This window comes from Talpa occidentalis, unplaced genomic scaffold (assembly GCF_014898055.3).
Source record: "Talpa occidentalis isolate TD23 unplaced genomic scaffold, MPIMG_talOcc4v2.1, whole genome shotgun sequence".
In the NCBI taxonomy this organism is placed as follows: Eukaryota; Metazoa; Chordata; class Mammalia; order Eulipotyphla; family Talpidae; genus Talpa; species Talpa occidentalis.
This window is the reverse complement of record NW_026555331.1, coordinates 10,687,615-10,712,915: the sequence shown is the minus strand read 5'-3', so window position 1 is coordinate 10,712,915 and position 25,301 is coordinate 10,687,615. Positions and strand designations below refer to the sequence as shown.

The 25,301-nt window shown below is 38.3% G+C and overlaps 1 long non-coding RNA gene across 6 annotated transcripts; it reads left to right on the top strand.

The window, feature by feature from the left end:
- The first annotated feature begins 4,601 nt into the window (after positions 1-4,601).
- Positions 4,602-25,163, top strand: LOC119237978 (uncharacterized). 6 transcript variants are annotated; one of them, XR_008550545.1, is made up of 6 exons: positions 4,602-4,716; positions 8,624-8,726; positions 10,354-10,447; positions 11,710-11,810; positions 17,265-17,370; positions 24,982-25,163. It is a non-coding gene; the product is annotated as an uncharacterized LOC119237978 (long non-coding RNA). The 6 variants fall into 6 exon arrangements; XR_008550544.1 differs by lacking the exon at positions 24,982-25,163 and having other exon boundaries at positions 17,265-17,683; XR_005123489.2 differs by lacking the exons at positions 17,265-17,370; positions 24,982-25,163 and adding an exon at positions 7,698-7,784 and having other exon boundaries at positions 11,710-13,531.
- Positions 25,164-25,301: the final 138 nt, after the last annotated feature.

Genomic DNA, 25,301 nt, shown 5'->3' with positions numbered 1-25,301 from the left:
AAGAGCCAGAAGGAGCTGAGGAACATGCTGGACACTGAAGTAGTAAACTGCAATTGAAGCAGTCTTCAAAAATGAGGGAGGAGGGAAGCAGGAGTCACTTCAGCTCATTCAACCACAAATTCCCAGGCTCTGATCCCAGGACTAAGAAGCAAGAAGCAGGAAGTGGCTTCCAGTGTCCCTGTCCCCCTTCATTATCACGATTGCATCTCAAAACCATGAAGCTGGATAATGGGCATGAATTTCTCGACAGCTTTGCTTGCCAGCGAGTCACATTACAAAGCTGCAGGAAGATGCCCTCCACAGCAATTTTTGCCTTCCCAAATCTCCACGAGTGCATTGAATAACTGGGACTTGACTTGCATCCAGATCCTAAGCACAAGCCTCTAGAAAAGGAAGTTCTCAGCCTTTGTGTTCAAAAGCACAGGCTAATAGACTAGGCGATGGCTGAAATGGATGTTAAGGGTCAGTTGGCCATATACCGAGCAGTGCTTATTAGGTTTTGTTAGAAAGAAATGAAAATAACATTTATTAAATGACAATTATGTTGGAGGCATAAAGTAAACCACTTTGCCACCACAAACCCATTCAACCTTCAAAATCCTGTTCTTATGTATTTATTGTCAAGTATCTTTATTTTGTGGAAGAGTAAACAGTCTCAAGGAAGTCAAGTTACTTCTTTATGTCTACCCCATCACTAAATGCCATTTCCATGTTTGCATTTGTCCCTTCTGTTTTCAAGTTCAGGAATATTTGTCTTCTGCCACGTCGTAAAGTTTGACTGTTAGAAAGTTCTTCATTATTACAGAGGCTAGATCTCATTTGTCTACACATTACTGCATGGGATCAGCATCCCTTCAATGCTGAGTGTGGATGTGTGCTTTATCAATTTTATTGTTTCATTTTAATTGGTATTTTTGGATGTTCTTCCAGCCTACTTTGAGCTAGGATCACAATTAATGCTATAAATAAATGAACCCCCACCAAAGTTTTTAGCCAAAGCCCGAGTTTATGAGCCAACATTTTATTATGAAGTGTGGTTGCTCTTAAGTTGCCCAAGCCAGGAAGGCAAATGTATGAGGGAATTTGGGGAGACAATGTGTATAAAACAAACCATTGATTTCTTCCATAAGGACTTCAGAGAAGATGTATTGTATCTATTAGGGGTTATAGCCCATCACACTGTAAGCTTCTTCAGGAGGAAAAAAAAGCCCACAGTGATTTGTTCCCTGGAGAGTCATACACCACCATGACGGGTGGAGTAACCACGTGATTGCGAGCTTTTTCTCCCTGCAATTACAGCACGACAAATGCTCCGAAGTATAACACAGACAAATGGCCGCTACAAACTATTTCAATAGTCCACGTTTCACAGTGAATATTTAAAGCTTTGGGTCTTTTCTAGGCAAATGCTTTTGAACTTGAGGCCCCAGCATAAAACTATTAACAGTCCACCCAGATAAATAAGATCCTGATGTGATGGTAATGTCATCACCATGATAAATTTATCTTTCAATTTTCCTAGACCATTTCAGGCAATGAGCCTAGAGAGCAATCACATTATTGCTTATTGCAAAAGGCTAGAATAAGTTCTTTCCATGCTTATCACCAACAAAAGGGTATTGTTCCATTCTTTTGCACTAGAAAATGCTACTCTCTTAACTTGGGGAAAAGGAAACAGAGCTGAAAAAAGCTGTTGAGTTTGTAGAGGAAAGTTCCCCAAACCAATGTGTTCTTTATGCTTATAATCCATTTAATCTTCTTATATGGACTATTAAAAGGTACAGAATAGATTTCAGTGAAATCAAAAATAAAAGTAACTAAAATTTATGCTAGATTATACAGAGATAACCATGCTTGCATAGAGAAGCCAAAGTTCGATGAAATTCATGCTTAGCTGCAAAGAGAGATGTGGATGTCCAGAGTTAGATCTACTTGGGTTCAAATTTTAGTGAGAACCCCCATGATCCCAAAATTCTTGACACTTTCCTTGGGTTAGGGGAAAAATAAATGTTTGGGGTGTGAGTTTGTGTGTGTAAAATGGAAGAACAGTGTCCATGGAATGATGCTTCAGTGGAAGGTGGGTGTGATAACTAGCACCTCTGGAGAAGGCAGCTCAAAGACCCTAAACATGTGCCAATATGCCTCTGTGAAAGAATGAATCTGGATAACAGTGAAGTCAAGTAAGGCACTTTCATCTCTTGTGGACCAGGTGATTCCCACATCCCACCCCTGGGATCCACCACGGAGAGGAATACTAAGCACAGGCCAGCTTCCCCCCAGCTCCTTGGATGCTATCTAAGCTCTCTCCATCATATTAGCCATGAGGGCCGACTCAGGATATCCAGGGTAATGCTGTGTTGGACCTCACACTGGGGGGTTTCAAATACCATTTGACACCCACTTCTGTTATGTGTGACATGACCCTGTTTGTGTGTGTGTGTATGTGTGTGTGTACCCAATTATACAGCCAGGCTGAGCAGCTGCTATTGAGGTAGGAAAGAAGATTTTGTGGAAAATGAGAGAGGTGGATCATTTGGGGATTTTTGGAAGTGAGCTGTGTAAACACATTCTAGCTATTTTCAGGCCAAAGGGAGAAGTGTTGAGAAGCTGGGATAGCATGATGAAATAAAAGAGAAATAAACAATAAAAGGGAAAAGCCCCAGATAGGTCTTGGGATCTAGCTGGAAAAATTGAATATGCAGCCTCTTCAGGGTGCCATCCTTGGGATGAAATTACCTTAGAGTCTCAGTGTTTGTAACATTCAATTTAAGGAGAAGGCATTTACCTGGTTTAGCTTGGGTCTCTGGCCAGTGATTATTCTAAGAGAAGTCAAGGCAGTTTAAATGAAAGTCTGTCCATAACACTACGGCACAGGGAACCCTCCAAGATATAGACTGTATATTAACAAGAGAAGCAGGGGGTGGGGGGGTGGGGGGAAGGATTCAGGGTAGGAACAGAATAATGACTCAAAGGGGTAGAAGAGGGCCTCCCCTGGTGGCGCAGCGGTTGAGCACTGGGCTGCGAAGCTGCCCGCAGCCTCTGCAGTGCCGGTTCGATCCCCGGCCATGGGGGAGGGTCCCACATGGCGCGCAGACCTCTCCTGCCGCCCGCTGCTCCCCTCAGCAGTGTACTTCGGTCCTTCTGCCTGTTCTGCTCCCCGCTCTGGCTCTGGCGAATTCTCTCACCCTCCCGCACTTCTGACTGTACCCAGTGCTTGTATAAAAAAATAAATCTTTAAAAAAATAATAAAAATAAAAATAAAGGGGTAGAAGATATAGTATTTAGTACAAATAAAAATGAAAAGCCATAAAAACCAGAGGATAAAAAAGGCACCAAAGTGAAGTCCAAGAAGGCAAAAAAGAGGATCTAGAAAAAGATAGAATTTTTAAAAGAGAGAAGCTGTTGAAAAGAGAAGCATATACGCTAATCCTACATAAATATTTGACATCAACATTATTCATTTCTTTTGACTGAAGAAACTGAGGCTTGAGGCGCATGAGTCACTTGCATATTGGCTCATTGAGAAGAGTTGACAAAGGAGATCCAAAATCAACAGCTTTTTCTCTTGCAAAATTTCCCTCTTGCAATCATTCTTTTATTTATCAATCCTTCAAAAGATCTTCTCCAGGCCTTAATGACCAAATAGTTACCCATTTTTTCATAAATATTGTGTGCTAACTAGAAGGCAGCTCTCCCACCCGCAACTCCTAGCTCCGGTGGAAAACCAGCTCATTTAATATCTGTGTTAGGGGGACAGCACTATGCTGGTATCTTCCAGAGGTGGGGATGTCAGAGAGAATCAATGCAGTAGAATTGTAAGACTGGATTCTCTGGGTGGCAGCCATCAGAAACTGGCCCTGGCTGACTTAGTTATATTTGCAGAGGAATGAAGAGCAGAGGTTAACTCACATGCATAGCATAGGCTAGGATGTTAACTGAGGTTTGAAACTGTACACAAAACCGGATCTGCTTGATGTGCAAGTGACAGAATGCTAGAAAAGGTCATCCCTATGTTAGATGAAATAATCTGAAATTCTAAGTTTTTAACACCTTCAAAAAAAGAAATTGTCCAAATATAATAGGGACACATGGAATAGGGTCATCAGTCAAGCCCTACAATGTGATCTCCCAGTGAGAGTCTCAAAGAAGCCCAAGCTCCACATGCTCTAATAGAGTATTGTTACTTCATCAAACTCATGCAAACTTGGTCTTCAATTAAAGAAAATGAATGTCTATCACTAGAGAAGAGGATGTCCCTATTTATTCTGAGCTGTGTTTCCCACACTTTCTGGAGTTTTGTTAGTTAGCCACAACTATGTCTCCTAGAATGTTTTAAACAATAACACCCCATCCATCACATAGCACTCCATCTCTTGAACACATGATCCCCAACCCAGTACCTGGAGTGGGATAAGCCCCCCATTGGGAAAAGCAGAACTGAATCTCTTACCACGAGTACAAAAACCCAACCCTGAAGCAATCTAATTTGTTGTATTTTTTTGGAGGCTGTTGTTGGCCTACAGACACCCAAGGTGATTGAATTCAGCTCTCACTGTGATGTCACAGTCCCAAGCCCTGCCAATAGTGAGGCAAATCTCACATATATTTAGAATGAGGAGGGAACCTGAGAAAGCACACCATCAAACCCCATCTTTTTTTTGAGGATATAGAAGATCAGGGAGGAGAAGTTGTTTCCTGACCACTGTTGAAAGAGAGGTTAGAATTTTGATGTAACTTGAAATCCAACGCTCTTTCTATTACTTGGCTCTTCCAGCAACATTCTTTCTCCTTAATGTACAGCCAGCTCCCTGGTTACTGCTTTTTCTGAATATAGCCCAACAAACACAAGTGACTGGCTCCACAAATTAGCCAAACAGAAGTGAGCACACCAGATTTCTTGGTTCTATTATAAGAATTCTTCTTGTCCTGATTAACATATAAAGGCACTTTCTCTATTTGATCAGCCTATACTAAATGCAGGTTTTCTATAAATGCCCAGGGCTCCAAATAAATTTGATTATATCCGATGGAATATAGGTAGTTCCTGTAATGAAAAGCAGGCAGGGAACTAATGGAAACTAATGGAAATCAGGAAGCCATTCTAAAAAAAAAAAAATGAGTTAGTTTATTTCCTTTGGATTTGGATTTCAGTGGAGGTAGTATATGGGAAGCCACCTTGATTTCTCTAAGACTTTTCTGCTGAAAAGCAAAAAGCTGTCCCCATCTCTCACTGTCACCCTTCCACCAATCACCTATCTGGATCTCTCAGGACTGCCCCAGGGAGATCTCCTGATCCTTTGAGTCGGATAGGACTTCATTTCAAAAGCTCCCATTTTCCCACAAAGCATCTACTGCTGTTTGATTTTTACATTTGCCTTTGTAACTGATAATAGATGCTTCCTTTGCTTCCCTGAGTTGATAGGATGGGGGAGGGAAAGGACTAATTCTCTCACTTACAACTCTTCCCCACCAACTTGCCCAGTTCCAGGCAGGACTAGGTGCCAAAACTTGTGTGGGTGGAGAGAATAAATAACTGAACAAATTAATGCGTACACTGAGATATTTTTCCTTTTAAGTGATGGAAATCCATGTCTCACAGCAAATTGACTGCTTTTATTTTTTTTAATTTTAAAAAGAAATAAATTCATTTTGTCTTTGCCACAAAAAGGTGAGTAAAATTATTATAGATAAAAAAAATAGGCCCTATTATGAAATTCTGGGAGAGCTCTACATTTTTATTTTTTATTATATTTTTTAAGATTTATTTTATTCATGCATACAAGAACCGGGGTACAGGCCAGAGGTGGGGTGTGTGTGAGAGGATTCACCAAAGACAGAGTGGGGAACAGAACAGGCAGATTGACTGAAATACACTGCTGAGGGGAGCAGCGGATGAGACAGGAGAGGTCTGCTGTGCCATGTGGGTAGCTCCCCAGCTGGCAGAGATCAAACCTGCACTGCAGAGGCTGCAGACAGCTTCATAGCACTGCGCTCAACTCTCTGTGCCACTAGGGAGGCCCATACATTTTTAAATAATATTAATAAGATTTATTCAGATAGGTTCATTTATTATTCATGTATCCAGTTAGTCATTTAACATTTATTTTGTTCTATGTAATATGGATCTGGTGTCATGCTCTATCTTGGGCCCTAAGGATATCAAAATAAAAAGACAGGCTTTCTGTTCTTGGGAGTTCACAGTTCGCTGTTGCTGTAGATGAGTAAATCAGTAATGGTGATAGACATTGATGAAGATACTAATGGTGAATCCTGTAGTTAGGGGAGAGCAAAGAGAACTGTGGATGAACAGCTCTCGATTCTGTCCAGAAGCAGAAGTGAAATATCAGATACTTTCAGGAACAGATGATAATCAGAAGGGATCTTGAATACAAAGGACACTTGTTCAGGATATCAAAGTGGGAAGGACATTCTTGGCATGATGAAAGGGTAAAGTTGGAGAATTCTGAAATCTATGAGTTTGTTGGTGTGGATGCCTTCCAAGGAAGTGTGTGATGTGGACAGACTAGAGAGTGGAAAGGTAACCAGATCCTGCAGCATCTCGGTGCCAAGATGATGCGGAGAGTTAATGTATACGTTCCGATGGGTCTGGCACTAGTCTGTGCCATTTGTGTTCCCCAGTAGTATGGAAGACCGCATCACCCTTTGCAGACATCAGTGCCTGGTGAGCAAAATACTCATAATTTTTGAACCCTCTATCACCCACAATGTGGGCATTATCTTATCTAATTCTTTTAAGGTGAGAGCTACCAGGTGACTACTGTTTACCTTACTTTCCCTAACAGAAACTTAGATTCTGATAAGTTATACAAAGTACAGTGATTTAGGGGCCAGGGAGAATTAAACCTTGGTCTACAATGATTCCATAGCTCATGCTCATCTTACTGTTCCTCAGTGGTGATGACTCAACACTATTCCAGGGATGGTTATGATTACTTGGGACTGAATCTGAGTACATATTTGCTCTGTTTAATCATGCTACAAAGACTTTTCCTTCAGTACAAAGGAAAAGTGTCAAAGGAAAACACCCAGAAATAATAGTTACATTGCTGAGAATTAAGTTAGTGAATTACTCTGATAAAAGCAACAATTAAAAAAAAATTCAGATTTTTCTTTTTTAAAACTGAGATCAAACAAGTATAAATAATTCATGGAAGATATAGTATCTTCCCGGTTGACTCGCTCTCTAAGCTGGTTCACTTTCTCAAGTTAATTAAATTTGGCTTATATAACAAAGGCCAAGAATACAACATGTAGCATTTAGAGCTAGGGAAAGACTTGATGGCTCCTAAGAAAAGGCTTGCTGACAGGGCAACCAAACCCATTGAACTTGACTGAGATTGCCTGGTTGTCACTTTTGATCTTATTTTCCTTCATGACCTCGTGTGCAAGCTCAGCAAACTGATGTAAAATGCAGTGTTCTAACATATTTATTCAATCTTCATGAGCAAGACTTACATCATAGTTGGTGAAGTTTGCTTAATTAACTATCTCAGGCTCAAAAAATATCCAAACAGTAATTCCTGCTTTGTTTTGTTATCATTTTGTTTTATTTTCTTATTTAATGCTCCTGAACTCCAAAGTCCACATAGTTTAATTGAGGTTGGAGCTAGCAAACTTGAGCAAAGATTTTCTTTTCTTTCCAATTAAAATCTCATTATGGTTGTTTTCCACTCTAGAATTGAATGTTTAATACACAAAGGCAATACTAAATATATACTTGTGTCCATTTCGGAGTTGGGGAACATCAAAACCAAATCTACTGGGTAGGTATTTGTAATTGACCTTGTGACAAGATAATGATAAAGGTAAAAAGCAGAAAAAGGGCAAGTAACTTTTCCTTAAAGGGTTATCAGACATAATTAGCCTTATGCAAGTTAACAATCATTTATTAACAACTTACTATGTGACAAACACTATACTAAGTTCTTTATATTCAAAACTGTTAGAAGATGCAGAATTCTCTTGAGTTTGGCAATAAGCCAAAGCATTATTTTCCTTCATATTAGGTGGGTTATTTTATGCAAGCTTCTTAACTTCCCCATCTATATTTCTTATCATTTAATAGGGGATTTTAATTATATGTACCTCATAGAGCTTACTTAGTGAGATAAAGCTTCTGAAGTACCACTCAACCTCTAGCACATAATTAGAGTGCAACACTTGTATCTGTTGCAATTCAGTCTCTAATACAATGGGTCATTGGTTAAGGGGTCAGAAGAAGTAAATCCTGTAACATTCTTCTGCAATCAACACTCTACGTCCTTAAACATTCAGAAAGTTGGGGTCATGACTGGGTCAGAACCCAAATTCTACTGTGACTCATAAGTGAGCCTGGGTCACTGAGACTACATTTTGCCTCTTCCAGCATACTTAAAATTTAATTAAATGTTATTTAATTAAAATTGAAAGCATTCACTGATTTGTATGTGCTAAAGAGTCTGGAGCGATTGGGGATATGGGATAATGATTTGAACTATATTCAACTTTGGGGGTTCAAACCTTTAAAAGTAAGTCTGCCAACCTCAACATCATCACTAAAACATCAGGAAAGCAGATCATAAAAGAAAGGAAGCCTAATAGATCTTTATTGATTAATCAACAGGCTGAGAATTAGAGTGGAGCAAAGGGGAGGTGCAATTCAGGGAACAGTGGAATGAACAGTCAACACTTGAACGTGCACTGACCCAGCTATTCCGATGGTGTTTGTAAGTCATTAAAAAATTGAGTGTGAGAGTTAATTTTACAGGTCGATTTGATTGGGTTGTGTCCAGATTAAATATTGTTTCTGGGTGTGTCAATGTTGTTGTTTCCAGTGATAGTAGCACTTGAATCAGTGGACTTAGTAAAGTAGATTGTCCTGGCTTCAGAGCTTCCTCAACTAGTTCTCTGAATATATTTCCATATTTACCAGCATACTTATCTATTTGGAAATATATATATAGAAATATATATATATATATATATATATATATATGCCCCAACTAATGCACACATTCTATGGAAATAGTGGAGAGTGGGAACTTGCCCCTTCATTCTGCAAGATTGTTGACTGGACAATGAGAGGCAGAAAGGCAGAGACCAGACAACAGCAATCTCTCTCTGCTTGGGTGATAATCTCTGCAGACCAGCTGACACTCTTACTACCTGTGTGGGCCCCAAAGGGTGGAAGATGGCAGAGTCACTACATCAGGGACCTAAGGAATTAAGTCAATGCTAAGGGCGGCAGACGAGGGTTGTAGACCATACCTCACAATTTGGTGCTAAAACTATTCACCTTTGTACCAATGTGGAAAATAAATTATTTAGCATAATAATGGAAGCTATGACTAGTGGGCATGTGCTATGTGGAAAAAACCCATGTCAGGTGCTGATACAAAGCACTTCTAATTCTCACAACAAACAACTCAGGTATTGCCAACCCACTTTACAGATAAGAAAACCAATATATACAGAAGAATAGATAGCTCCCTATCCATCTGGAAAGTAGGATCTAGTAGAGTCAATAACATACCAAACTCCCATGCTTACTACTATGATATAGCAACTGGCAGAATATGACAATGGGCTGCTTGGGAGAATACCAAGTATCACAGGAATATGGAGGTGCCAATTATGAGGCTATAGTTACATCATGATCCAGTTCCATGGTCCAGGACTGTGACCACTGCAGACACACAAGGGAGTGTTGCAGGGTGAGTCCATGAGACTATTTCACACTGGATAGTCTGTTCTTTGGCCTCTAACACTGGAAATGAAACAATGGTGTGAATAAATAAATGACCAATAGTGCTTGGTTGAATAGGAAGGAGGATGTGACTTATTGGAAAGATTCCCTACTAAATCAACCAAACAGACAGCAAGCTCTTCATGTTAATCATGACTAAATGGAGCTCCTGTTCATCTAAAACGGATTTAGAGATATATGAATTAGAGACAGCCTGGTTGCATTCAAGAGTAATTAATGAATGAGAAAATGGGCTATTTGTCTCAATCTGGTATAGCATCCCTGCCACTAACAAGATGGTATAGTGATTAGAACCAGTCCAGAAATATATATCCTCTGACTCCCAGTTCAGCGAAATCGAGAAGGCTTGAATTCAACTCTCTGCATTCTGTGACACTGCTATATGCATTAATAGCTGCAGTATGGTAATGACAATAGTGATAATCATTACATTAACAATAGGATAAGAAGGTGAAGGAAGAGGAGGTAGAGATGGGGCTATGAATGAAAGAAACTGCATTTATGACAATTTTTTTATGTTTAATGAACCCTTTCTCTGTGTCTTGGGCTAAAGCCTTCACATGTAAAATCCCATTTAACCCTCACAGGGAGTGGTGATAAGGAGGCATTTGAGTCCCCACCCTGTGCATGAGGAACTTGACCCTGGAGGTTATGCGATTTTTTTCAAAAGTCACCCAGCAAGTAAGTGGCAGAGCCAGGATTTGAAATTTTCAACTAGGATAAAACTGAACCTGGGTTTTATAAACTCATCAAATATTACTCAGAAAGCTTCTCCACCCTTCCATGGGGACTATCTAGTGGGGAAAGACTAAGTCCATTCCATTCTCAAATGAGTCCCTGGAAAATTTCTTAACTTCCTGGGACTGTTTGTTTTTGTTTTTTTTTAATATATAAAATGGAGACACTAATACCCTGTATGTCAAGGGCATGGGCTGTGGATCACATCAGTCATGTTACGTAAGACTACGTTATCATTGTGTAATATCAGTATTAGCAGTACAGCTCTTGTTATTCTTTTTTTTTTTTTGTAATTAAATTTTTTTTATTTTAATATTCCCCATACAATTGCACCCCCCTTATTTTTGCTCCCAATCCCTCCTTTCCCCAGCCCCCCATAGTGTGTCTCTGGTTCATAGTTGTTTTTTGATTTTGATTTTTTCTTTCTTATAGTTATTCTTTTTCCTGGTCCCTTATTTAGGTTTTCTAGATTCCTGCTATGAGTGAGACCATCCAGCTCTTGTTATTCTTATTTCTATGGGTCTTTGTCTGAATCAAGTGGGTAGCAATGTATAGACATCCCTCTCATTTTCTTCTTATGGAACCAGCGTGCTCCTGTTACCTCCACATGTCACAGGTCGCAGGGTGTGTACTTGAGCAATGTGCTGCCCCAGAGAGCTCTGCGTGAGGGTGCTGGTTTACTGATCTCTCTGAAGGGACTAAGGTGCTGAAACTCGGCTGCTAAGCACGCCTCTGGGTGGATTCTCCCCCTCTAGTCACATCTTGCTGCATCCATTCTTCTGAAAAATGATGTTTAAAGGATCCTCACCAATAATAAGTGCCCAATAAATACACCAATGCCTCCTCTCCTCTCTGCCCACCCCAAATGGGCTGCAACAGCAGCAGGACTTGGAGGGAGAGACAGATGGGCGTGAGAGATGTGAGACATAGAATTGATAAGACTCTGAGGAAGGTTTTGGCTAGTCCATGACATTGAACAACTGGAGGAGCTATAACTACAACAGTCTTGCTCACACCTTGATAGTTTACACAAGGCATAGAAGTGAGGAGGGATTCCTGAGCAAGCACTCCATGAACCCATGAATCTAAATAAAAGTAATTAACAATGGGGAGGTATGTTCAATGGATAAAGCACTGTGTTAAAATATTTAACATACAATTGCTTGTTTAATCCATTCAATAGTCATTTTTTTTCCATATTACAGGTCAAGAGATGGACAATTAGAAAGGTCAGAAAACAGTCAAAGTCAAATGTCAGAGATTTAAATCAAGGCTAAATAACTATAGTTTGGGTCTTTAACCATTGGTAAGCCACATTCTAGTCTACTTCTATAACTTTACAGAGAAATGTAAATTGTGCTATAACTCACCCAAGGAACTTTGTGGCTTCAAATAATGCCTGTGTGTAGAGATTTTCTGAAACTCAAGAAATGTATGCCTTGAGAAGGGGGAGGAAGAAAAGCACCACTTCATAGGGAAATGGATAGAAAAAACTTGTCCTTAGAATGAATGGGTGCATTGCTGAATTTCCTAAGTTATCAGAGGCTTGGCAAACAGAAAGGAAAGTCTGCAAGGAGCCTTGGAGGGGAAAGAGGCAGATCCCAGAAGTTTCAAAGATGATTCATTCAAGTACAACCCAAAAGGGATGTCAGAAAATGCCCACAGGGATTAGTTTGTGGTAACACTGATTCCAAGACCACGAGGCTGACTCTGAGGGAGACATTTTTGCAGCAATTCAAGGCTATGGATGAGTGAGAGCAGTGAAAGCTTTAAGAGCAAGGTCATATATGATGTATTCAGGAGGTATAAAAAGCCAAGAACAGCACGTTTCAATTGGTTATAATCCTACTCTATGATGCAGGAAGAGCAACTCTTTCCCATATTACTTGGAAATAAAATGGTTGCTGGAGACAATATAGGAGGTAAAGTTGTGAGATTATGTCTCATGCAAAACAAACTAAAGATGAGGACAGAGGACGTGAAAATGATGAACTACTCTGACGATTCCCTACCACATGGCTAGATGTCTCTGCCAAATATCACCTTTTAGAAAACTGGAAATTCAAGTCACTAGGTCTAGGCTGGATGCAATTTCTCTGACCTCAAACATGGCCAGGGAGGGGGTATCATTTGTATATTGGATGCATCATCATGGAAGAGGCAAGTTAAGAAAAACTCTCAGTCAAAAGTCAGGATGGTTAGGAAAGCTAATCAAAGAGAGAGAGCATCGGTCAGAGACAATGGGATCTTGGCTACAGCAAGAAGGCAAGAAAGCTAAGACCCTGCTCTGAACTTGAGTGTTGCTGCAATGATTATGATTGCAGAAAGGTTTTCTCCAGTCTAGGTGAGCCATGTTTGGATTCTCATTTACAGAGGAGCTTTAGCTTCCTCATCTACAAAATAGAATGAAGGAGAAGATCTGGCCACAGAATTGCTATGGAAATGGAGGACAATAATGTAAGTATCACTGAGTATACACTGTGGATCTCTTTTCTTCACCACCTGAAAATTAATTTTTTGCTTCTGCATTTTTTTTTTTTTTTTTTTTTGCTCTAGTGACCGAGACTTGGGAGAAGGTGACAAAGAGCATCACCTTGGGGGGGCAGACCTGGGAGGCTAACTATACTCTCTTTAGCTCCAATGAGGATTTCTTTGGCAGGAATTATCTGAAACATCATTGGTAAAGTGTAAGCATCTATTGATCTGTACACAATTTTTGCAATATGTGTGTATTTTGAGCCAAGCAAAGGTAATTTATCATAAAGAGAAAGATCTGAAGTAAAAATTGGAAACCTATAGAAACGACTTTCTTTAATGCAAGGGGTGGCTAATTTGATGAATTCCAGAACTATAAATTTTCCACAGTGTGAACTCAACAGGGGAGGACATATGTGCAGATGAAGACTTGCAGAGACATTTCCTCCTAATTGAAACGATGCATGAATTAAGAAATTTACATCTTGGATCAGATTTTTAATTGTAATCATTGTGTGCACTGTTAAAAGTAAATAATCAACTGTATAAAAATGACACTGGTAGATTATTTCATTCAATAATGCATTGTTCTTAAGCTGATATGGAACATTTACCAAGATAAGGAAAGTTCTGAACCATGAAATACATATTACATTTAAAAATAAGTTTAATGTAGTATCTTCCATCACCCATAATAGAACTAAACTAAAAATCAATAACAGAAAGACAACTGCAAAATCCAAAAAATGCATGAAAATTAAATAATATACTTTTAAATACACATGGATTGAAGAAGAAATCAAGAGAATTTAAAAATATTTGACTTACATGAACTTGAAAACACAGCTTATTAAAATTTGTAAGATGCAGCAAAAACAGAGCTTAGAGGGAAATTTATAGCATTCAGAGCATATATTAGAAATGAAGAAAGCTAGAAATCAATAATCTAAATTTCTCCTTATAAAACTAGAGAAAGGAGCAAATTAAATCCAAAGTTAGCAAAAGAAAAATGGACACAAATGATAATCAAAGAATACTATGAACAATTTCATACCAAAAACTTTGATAACTTAAACGAAAAGGACAAATTTCCTTGAAAGATACAAACTAAATAAGAAGAAACTGACAATCTGTATAAAACTATAATTATTAGAGAAATTAGAACTGTTACGAATAACCTTACAAAACAGAGAACACAGGTCCAGTTCAGTTCACTGGCTATTTCTACCAAAGAAAGAAAATATACATGATCATATTAATGAATGCAGAAAAAGCATTTGACAAAATCTAACATTCATGATAAAACCTCAGTAAACTAAGATTAGAGAGAAATTTCTTCAACTTCAATATCTCCGGTAAACTAACAAACATGAAACAAAGATCATATTTAATAGTGATGAGCTGGTAGATTTCCCATTAAGACCAAGAACAAGGTAAGTATATCCCTTCTCACCACTGGTTTTCAACATCGTACTAGAAGTCCTTGCTTATGCAATAACACAAGAAATGGACAGGAAAGCTATGTCAATTGGGAAGAACATAGCATGAAAGTTCAAAGTAATCAATAAAAAAAACTCCTAAAAATGATAAACAATAACAACATGATTATAGGATACAATTTTGATACACAAAAAACAATTTATCTATAGACAAAGAAACAATTGGAATGAAAATTTAAAAAGATAGTATCATTTATGTTAACACATCCAAAATGAAGTGTAAATCCGACAAAATATGTATAAGATCTATGAGGAAAATCACAAAACTTTCAGGAATGAAATCAAAGTTCTCAATAAATGGAGACATATTCCATGTTCACTAATAAGAAAACTTATTATTGTCAAGGAATAAGTTCTTCCCAACTGAACTATAGATTCAGTGAAATTTCAGTTAAGACTAACAAGTTATTTTGTGGGTCTCAGTAAACTGAGCTAAAGTTTAAATGGAAAGGTGAAAGACCCAGAATAGCCAACATAATATTAGAGAACAAACACTATCCAACTTCAAAAACTACTATAAAATTATAGAAATCAAGATAGTGTGGTTCTGGCAAAAGAATAGAAAAAAGTAGATCGACTGAATGGAATAGGCAGTTAAGTAATAAACCCACTAAATCTAATCAATGGATTTTTAAGGTGGTGGGAAGAACTCTGTATGATAATAAAATGATAGATATAGGGTCTCTCTGGTGGCGCAAGGGTTAAGACGCAACCTATGAAGCTAACTGCAGCCATTGCAGCATGAGTTTGATTCCCAGCCAAACAGGGAGCAACCACATGGCGCAGTAGACCTCTCCTGACTCGTCTGCTGCTCCCCTCAGCAGTGCACTTCAGTCAATCTGCCTGTTCTGTTCCCCACTCTGTCTCTGGTGAATCTTCTCACCCCCCACACCTCTGGCCTGTACCCAGCTCCTGTATGCATAAATAAATAAATCTTTAAAAAAAATAAAATGATATACAGTACACATTTTCTAAACCCATAGAATCTGCAACACCAAGTGTAACCTGAGATAAACTATGGACTTTGGGTGATAATGTGCCAGGTAGGGTCATTGATTGTAACAAATGTACAACTCAGACGAGGGACGTTAATAACAGGGAAGGTTATATAAGGGGCAAGAGGTGGATGGGAAATGTTTGTATCTCTACTTTCAATTTTACTATAAACCTAAAAAAAAACTTTTTAAAAAAGGAGGAAAAGTCTTTTGACTAAAAAGCTTCTGCACAATGAAAAAGACTATCGAAAACACAGACACCCTACTGAATGGGAGAAAATATTTGTACACCATACATCTGAGAAAAGGCTGATAGCCAAGATCTACAAAGACCTCATTCAACTCTAAAAAGAAAACAAATAACCCAATTTAAAAATGGGCAGAAGAGCTAAATAGGCACTTCTCCAAAGAAGACATACAGATGGCCAACAGGTACAAGAAAAAATGCTCATTTTCACTTATCATCAGGGAATTGCAAATCAAACTGAAACGAGATAGCATCTCACACCTGAGAAAATGGCCCATATCTAAAAGATCAGAACAAGTGTTGGCAATAATGTGGGGCAAAAGGAACCCTCATAAACTCTTGATGAGAATGTAGACTGGTCTAACCCCTAGAGAAAACAGCATCGAATTTTTGCAAAAGACTATAAATAGATCTACCACATGATCCAGAATTTTTCTTCTATGTATCTATCCAAAGAATGCAAAAACACTAATTTGAAGGGGTATGTGCACGTCTATGTTCATTGCGACAGTATTTACAGTACCTGAGTTGTGGAAACAACTTTAGTGACCAAGGATTGATGATTGGGTAAAGAATGTGGCATATATAAAGGTGGAATACTAGTTAGCTATCAAAAATAGATAAAATCTTGCTATTTGCAACAACATGGATGGAACTAGAGGCAATCATGCTTAGCAAAATAAGTAAGAAGGAGAAAGACAAGTACCAAATACCAGATGATTTCACTCATAAGTGGACTATGAAGAAACAAAGGAACTAATTAAACTAAACTAAAACAAACACTAGAAATCTGACTGCAGAATTGTGTCTACCAGAGGGGAAACAGGATTGGGGGAGGGTGTTATATGGACTATAATGGAGAATTATGGATGATTTGGTTGTGGGTGCTATGTTGTCATATGCATCTAAAGAGTGTGAGCCTGGACCCCTAAATGATATACAGTACTGTAAACCAATGTTACCTGAACAATCAAAACAATCAAAAAAAAGTGTTTTGAATAATGAATATTTAGCCCATTTATCACCTTTCTTATGCATGATTATAGATACTAAGTTTTTTGGATTATTATATGATCCACAATTTTCTCTGATTTGCCTAAACTTGGGGAAAACTTACAGATATTTTCAGGCCAACTTGTAAAATGACAATATGGCCTTAACTAATTAAAAACATTCCTTGAATTTCCAAAGTCTTCCAAAATGGAAAGGTCCTTAGAGAATAGAAAAAAAAAAAAATCTTAGAAGTGGTTTCAGCCTGTGAATATGTGTACCAGGATTTTAGGTAAATGCTGCATTATGTGAAAGGATCTGTTGCTAAGTCTTTAATATTCAGACACACAGAGAGACAAGCACAGTGTTTAGCACTTAGTAGGGATAAATAGTTCAGTAAATATGCATTGAACTATCAATAGTTAACTGTAAGGGTGTTGCTTTTAGGCAGAGTGCACACCCCGAAATTTGAAATGGCTTAAAATGAAATTGAGGGGGTGGAGCTAAATCAAAGCACTCCCTTGAAGGCTCATTTTCCATTTTGCCTTCCCAAGTGTCTCAGTAGATAAATACCAGCTGATTACAAATGAGGAGCGTGGCGCCCTGGATAAAGTTTGGAGGGCTGATTAATATGTCTCAGAAAGCCAAATCAAATATCACGTAAGTGGCTCCTGGAGAGAAAAAAAAATTCCCTGTCCAATTTTCCATGAGTTCCTCAGTTGATGTTGCCTCTCTAAGGCCTCGTCTGGATCCTGGGGTTTTTGTAGGCTGTTGCAGTTAAGACTTCCATACAGACGCTGCCATCCAAACTAAATCACACTTTCATAAAATAAGCAAACATTGCCAAACTCGGACTGCACAGCAGGCACATGCTGAAAACACATAAAGATGTGGCTCAGATCCCGAAGAGTTCACATTCTACTCGGAAAGATGAATCTGTGTGATGAGTATATGGTTGGGTGAGAGAGACTGAGAAGCTGAAATTGTTCAAATTTGGAATCAGATACTGTGATTTGATTCCCAACTCTGCTACTTAGAAGGTGAGTGTCCTTCAACAAGCTATTCAGTCCCTTTAAAGTCCCATTTTATTTGCTTCAAAAGGGTGGTGATGACACTTAGAGATGCTACATATAAAGCCCCAGACACAGGGGAGCCACTTGGTACGTGCTTTTCATATATTCTTGCCCGGGTGCGACGACCCAGGGATAGCTGTGTCTTATACATCTCAGTTCACTGCTTCTCCACTGTCACTGTGACCTTCAGAGTCACTAAATTCTGACATTTTTATTTCACCACTGAATTCTCCTGGCTTTCCAGGAAATTGGATGTGGAATGTTGAAGGAGTCTACAAACATTAGACCTTCTTAGGTGGTTTTCAGAAAAGAAAGGAAATTAGTTTCTCCCCCAACTCCCAATTTTTTAAATACGTGGACTTTAAATTAGCTGTCATCAGTCACTGCTGTCATCTCTGGCTGGGCTGGACTCGCTGATCTCACTTGACTGTGCATAAGAAAAGAGTGTTTCGTGGGCTAGCAACAACTGGAGCTCTATGCTGGTAGGAAAACAGGGCCAGATGAAAACAAAACATGGGGACAAAGGAAGTGTCAGTTCAAAACTCAAAATCAGAATCAAACCTTGACTAGATCAGATTTAAGCAAATCATTGTCTTCTGAGCCAGTATCATTTGGAGCTGGGCAGCAGGCAGACTCCTGGACCACCATGTCTATATCCTACTCCTGGAGACCTGTGAACATATTAGGTCACATGATAAAGGGAAATTAAATGAAGATGGAATTGGGTTACTAATAAACTAATCTCAAAATAGGGAAATTATCCTGGATTATCTGAATATGGCCACTATATTCAGAAGCATCCTTAAAAGTGGAAGAGAGAGGCAGAAAAGAAAATTAGAGAGAGGGGTGATTAAGGAAGAGAAGCACAGAGAGAAGCAACATCGGTGGCTGTGAAGATGGAAGGGACCACAAGCCAAGGGTTGTGGGCAGAATCAGCAAACTGAAAAGGCAAGAGAATGGATTATCCTCCAGAGCCTCCAGGAAGAAATGAAAGACTGCAAAATTGTGATTTCAGTTCTTCGAAGATCATTTCAGAATTCTGACCTCTGGAACTCTAGATGATACATTTATGTTTTCTAAGTCACCACATTTTTGTGGTGATTTGTTGTAGCAGACCTAGGAAATAAAGCCAAGCTGGAACCACAGACTGGAGCAAGATGATGTAATTTACTGGACCCTAAACTGGACTCATTTCTGAATTATTCACTGGCTAGGAAGTCATAGTAATGCTTGTCAATGGTTTACCTGATGAAATACCCCAGTAACAAAACCACCTCCTTCGTTTACTATCATTAATTCTCTCGAGTGAATGCAATTGCTACTGTATATTCCCTTGAATATGTTGTTAATAACTATTATTAATGTATATAATGCAATCATTAATGATAAATAATAATAAAACTGTTATTTGGTGGGAAATTGTTACTTGCATTAGTTCTTAAAAAATTCTAGGAGCTAGATGCAATGTTTTTTAGTTTTACAGAAAAGGATTCTGATATGCATGGAGTCATTTTAGAGGAATCAAAGAATGAGAGGCAAGGATGTCTAACTTCTAAGTTTGCACTCACAATTTCATTTTATACTCTTTTATTATTTTACTATTATTATTGTTATATTTAAATCAAGAAAAATTTTTATTTCTTCCCCACCACTGTCATAGTTACATCAGGAATTTATAATGCCATCCTTGAGATTTTTTTCTTTGTTTCTATTGAGGTAACACTGGTTTATAACATTAAATAGGCTTCAGTCATATAGACATACATCACCATCTGCAGGGACTAAGTTCTCATTTCCCAATTTGAGGGAGGAGTTTGGCTTTAGTTCTCATCGTGGGTAGCTCTGGAGCTGAAGGCCCAGTCCTAAGCAGGGTGCTTGTGGATTAAAGAACACCCCTTAAGTGGTATTTCACTTAAAAAAAAAAGAAAAGAAGGCAATAACAAAAGTCTAGTTTCCATCCTTCTCCAGACAGCTGATTCTTTTACCCAATTCACACACCCAATCCCCTTCCCTTCTGTAACCACTACTGTTAAAGTCTAAGAGATTGTTTTTGTTTTGTTTTGATTTGTTTCTTTATCTGCTACATATGAGTGAAATTATATAGTGTTTGTCTTTCTCCATCTGATTTACTTCACCTAACAGACTATTCTATACTCTTTGAAAACAAATATATTTTCAATATGATGAAACCAGAAAATGTGCTACATCTGAAAAGTGACTGTTGCTGAAGCAAAAATTTGTGTGCAGTCAGGATCCGATAATTGAAACTTCAGCATGCAAACATGTAAACTTCTTGAAAGAAAACCAGATTTTTTTTGTTAGACACAAATTACCTTAAAATTCTTTTGAGAACAAGTGTCCCTAAATAAATATAAAGCATATTTTTATTTCTAAAATGTTGACTTAAACTGGAACTTTTGAGAAACTGGCATAATAATGTCTTCTTACAAGACAATGTATCAGCCAATATTAGATCCCACACTGGATATGAAAAATGTCTGTAGACTGTAAAGTGTTTTATGTACATGTTTGTGGCTTGCTATTTTCTAATAAAATTACCAGTAGCAACACACATTTCTGGAGCCCTTGAAATGTTTAAAGGTCTTCAATGTATACTCTGTCATTTAATATAATTCCTAAAGATGATTTGGACAGACATCCTTCAGAAATGATGAAGACTATAAATTTACTTTCCTTTGAAAAACTCTTAGCAAAGGTAGTGGTACACCATTCCCATGTGAAATACAAGGCAGTAAGGATGGGTGAGACGTGAGGGATGGGAATTCTTCCTTAAGGAGCTCACTGGACAGTGAGAACAAATAGAGCATACATTATTCCACTATGATGGAATAATGATGGTATTAAATGACTTTGCCCAATGCCACACAGAAAGAATTAACCCCAATTTCCTGACTTCTAGTTCAATTTCTAATCTCTCCTTTCTCTCTCTCTCTCTCTCTCACACACACACACACACATACACACACACACTCCCTTCAAACCATTTTCCTTCTTGATCATCTTACTGCTTTATAAGAAGATGAATAACTGTATTCTCACAAGATTCCAAATGAAAATTCACTAGAGGCAGACACAGTTTTTTAGATGTCTTCAAGTCACATTGTTTAAAGCAATCATACAGTGTGATAAAAAGTGGATAAGATGAGGCTGTGTCCTAAATCCCTTTCTGTATCTGTCATTATGTATTTTGGTGTGTGGTAAGCTCTTGTTCCTTATCGGCTCCTTCATTCATTGAGAAAACACTCACTTTAGCACCTACTATGTTCTAGGTAATATGCAAAGTGCTGTCAGTGTAGAAATAGCATCATCAATTATAAATGCTATTGTCTATGGTGCATTTATCATGGACCAAGCACATTTTTCAACATTTCATATGAGTTCCTTAATTTAATTCAGATGAGAAGTGAAGTGGTGTTATTGTCATCATTCAAATGAAGAAATTGAGAGAAATTCAAATGAGAAAACTGAGAGAAAGGTTGGGTACTTTGCACAAAGCACAGTTAGTGAGTGGATGAGCCACAATTCAAACCCAAGAGTCAACACCCTTAACCACTGTGCTGGTCTTTGTCTCTGAGAAGCTCTGAGTGACCTGGGGATGGTCTGTAGCCCACTAGTTCATGGCAATGATCTTTCTGATGTTTCATGTATGGATCCAATTCTTTTTTGTTTTGGAGTTTTTGATCTATTATCAAATGACAACAAGAGAATCAATGCCATTGGTAATTGATTTGACATCCAAATAGCTGGATAGATATGGTTCAATGAGAACGCAAATGTGAAAGACATCACACTAAAGCAATGATTTAAGGATTCTGATGGGGCTCCTAGGAGAAAATGACCTGTGAATTGAGACTTTGAAGAGCTGTAGACACTAGCCTGGCTTGGGGGAGAACTGTTGGGTGGAAGGGATACTTCAGAGGAAAGAAGAGCTTATGTCAATACAAGTGAAATATGAGAGAACATAATAGAATCAAATGTCTCCCTTTAGTTTTTTCTTCAGAATGGTTAAAACATTATGTGGGGGAAAAAATTAATGGTAAGGATGAAGCTAGAGAGATAGTAAGATCCATATCAGAGAATAGCTAAAACTGTACACAAATAATTCTCCATTCCTTTGTCATGTTTTCCTCCATGGATGAATAAGGGGAATGAGTAAAAGGGCAGAAAATGAGATTTCTCAGTGGCCACAGGGGTCCAGAAATACCTTGGACATCTGTGATGTTATTTGACAGTTATCTTCTTTTCCCAGCTTCACTGAGACATGATTGTCATATAACATTGTGTAAGGTTCAGTTGTGCAATGTGATGACTTGATCTAGAAATACATTGCAAAATGATTACCACAATAGGGTTTCCGTATCATCTCCTCACTGTGTTACTATTTCTTGTATGTGTGGTGAGAATGTTTAAGATAAGCTCTCTCAACAGCTTTCCAGTGTGTAATGCAGGACCATCAACAATATCACATTGGATCCTTGGAACTTCCTCATTTTATAACTGGAAGTATGTATCTTTGACCACCTTTTCCCACCCACTCCCCACCCCCACCGTTACCTGTGACAACCACAGTCTACTCTTTCTAAGAATTTATTGTTACTTTCCGCATATAAATGAGATGATACCTATTCACCTACCATAAATGGCCAGGAAGCATGTGATAAGATACTATCACTAGTTAACTGGGAGATGCAAATCAAAACCACAGTGAGATAGCACCTCACACCTCTTAGGAGGGTATTAACCAAAAGGCAAGAGATGACAAATGCTGGTGAGGATGCAGAGAAGATGGAAGCCCCATGTCCTATTGGTGGGGATATAAATTGGAGCAATGATAGAAAACAGTATGGAGGTTCCTCAAAAAGCTAAAATTAGAACAACCAGCAATCCCACTACTGGGCATGTATCTCAAGGAAATGGAATCACTACAATGAAAAGATATTGGCAGTTCTTAATAAATAACAGCACCCCTCCCCCCAAGGATACTAAAACATACTTGCTTTTAGAGCTTATTTTGTAATAATTTATTCCAAATTTTGAGCACTTTTCTAAAAAAATGTTATGCAACAGGTTAGATAATTTAACATAGTCCTGGAACCGCATTTATTAGTCACTTTGAGTGAGGCATAATGCTCTGTGTTTTCCATGGATTCTTCCATTTATAACTTAAAACAATCTTATGAAGTATTTGGTATTATCTGAAGAAAGTGACATTCCAATTTTACAGATCGGAAAACTTAGATTCAGAGAATAATGATGTTGAGCTTCTTTTTTGTACGTGCATTATCTCAATGTTCTCTTCTTAGAAGTGCCTGGTAAGTCTTTCGTCTGTTACTGGAATTCTGTAATTTTGTGTTTTTTATATCATCAAGCTCATGAATATTACTTTGTAATTTTATAACATTCAACTTAGTGATTTTGAAATTCATAGTAGATACTAGTTGCCCAAGTTTATCTTGTTCACAGTCAGTAATTGTGGACTGAACCACACCCTATCTACATTTTGTTAGGGGTTCCTTATTAGAAGGAGAAAATCCCAGGACCTCAAACTCAAATGTCTGGACACATAACTTCACATTATGTCAAAAACAAAGATAAACTTATGAGCCATGACTTGTATCAAGGAGAAAAGGAGCTTGCATGCCCTTGACTAAAGGCATTCAAATAGAAAGCTTTTAAAAAAATCTCTGCAATCACCACCTCTGGATGGAGTCAAGACTGGGATCACCAGATGACTCCTCAGCTAACCAGGCAAGCTTTGGAGTGTGGTCCATGGAAGAGATTCCTACAAGTTTGTGGGGATTAGTTTGTAATAGATTGGAACCTGAATTCAGAGCCAACTGGTAGGTCCTTTCTATAAGGAGGCAACACTAACGACAGGCAGGTAACCTCACTAGAAGAATGGAATGGAAGTCATCCCAACAAAGTTTCCTGGATCAACTTTTTTTTTTTTTTTTTTTTTTTTCGATTATTTGTTCTAGGAAAAGAAAAAACAAACAGATTTCCTTGAGGAGAGAATCAGGGCAAATATCTAACTTCCTTTCATCTATTCCATCCAGCAATCCCTGTTTTAAATGACTTAAATCACCAGAGAAGCACTAAATGCCTCTTTAGGGCTAATCTGTTCTGCAATGTGATGGAAGAATGCAGTCTGAATAGCAAGTCTAAGAGGCTTCCCTGGGACTGGAGCTCTTGAAGGGACAGAGGGGCTGTTTCCCGCCACATAAAAGAGAAATTTGCTCTATTTTCCACTTTTCTGTTCTGAAATATGAGAAAAACTTTCAACGAATTCCTTAGGAATCCCTAAGAATAAACCATTTAAGGCCCCATACACCCATCTCTCTTTGTGGAAATCAGATTACACCCTCCCAGTGATTTCTCAGAAGAAAATCAAAGCACACTAGACCGGAAACATTCAAAATAGTCTGCCTTCCACAGAACACACTGGTAGCCGTGTCTATCCAGCAGGACTGTGGGAATGTGAGTTCATATCCTGGTATTGCTAGGCAGATGACATCACTCTTATTTTCCTGAAAGAGTTGTTCCATATGCGTGGCTTGCTGAGCAAAACACAGTATGTGGCCACTGTAGATGAAATATGCCTGCAATGTGAACTCAATCCAACTTCATCTCTTAAAGGAAACAGCAATAGTGTTTAAGTGATGCTTGTAAAATAACACCTTCTCTTCTGAATTAGAAAATAATTCCCATGTCTACATGGAATCAATTTTCTCAAACAGTTCATAAACCTTTGGCTAAGTCCTCTTATTGTACAGTTGAGCTTTTTGTTTGGAAGTCACTAGTTATAACAGAAATACAAGGGACTGTTTTCTAAGTGCTCGTAATATGGTTTAATTTTCTCAAAAATACTTCTGAAATTGTAGCATGGTTTCTATTTTAGATATGATGAAAATCAAGGCTCAGAGACATTAAGTAATGAGTGCCTCTGTCCCAGCATTCCTACTCAGGCCTGGGCTGGGTTTCCATTCCTGGCAAATCTGATAGGAAACCTGGAGCTCCATCCATCCCTACTCATCAGAAAACAATGATTAAGGTGAAAGGCAAATGATTGTTTTTGATAGCACATCTTTTGAAGTAGGATTACTTGCTAAATCTGTTCTTTCTAAAATGCTTCACAAGCTGTTCTTTCGCTGTTGTTTTTTTTCCCTTCTGAAAGCAGGCGGCAGTAAAAGAAGCAGGCACTTTGAGGCCCTTAGAAGCAAAACAGCATATAAAGTGAAGGAGCTGCAAAGACGGTTGTCATTCTGCAAGAACAAACTAAATTTCCAACAGGGTGTGATCTTGTCTGAATTTAAACCAAAGATAACAGATTGGTGTCACTGGCAATGCAATTAATTCCTGGATAAGTTTACTACTAATATCTTTTCTCCTTCTTGTTTGCCTTAAGACTCTCCCTAAAGTACTAGATTAAAAAGAATGGTTTTTCTTTAATACTGTTGGAATGTCTAAATGATCTCACCTGCTCTCCCTCCACCCCCT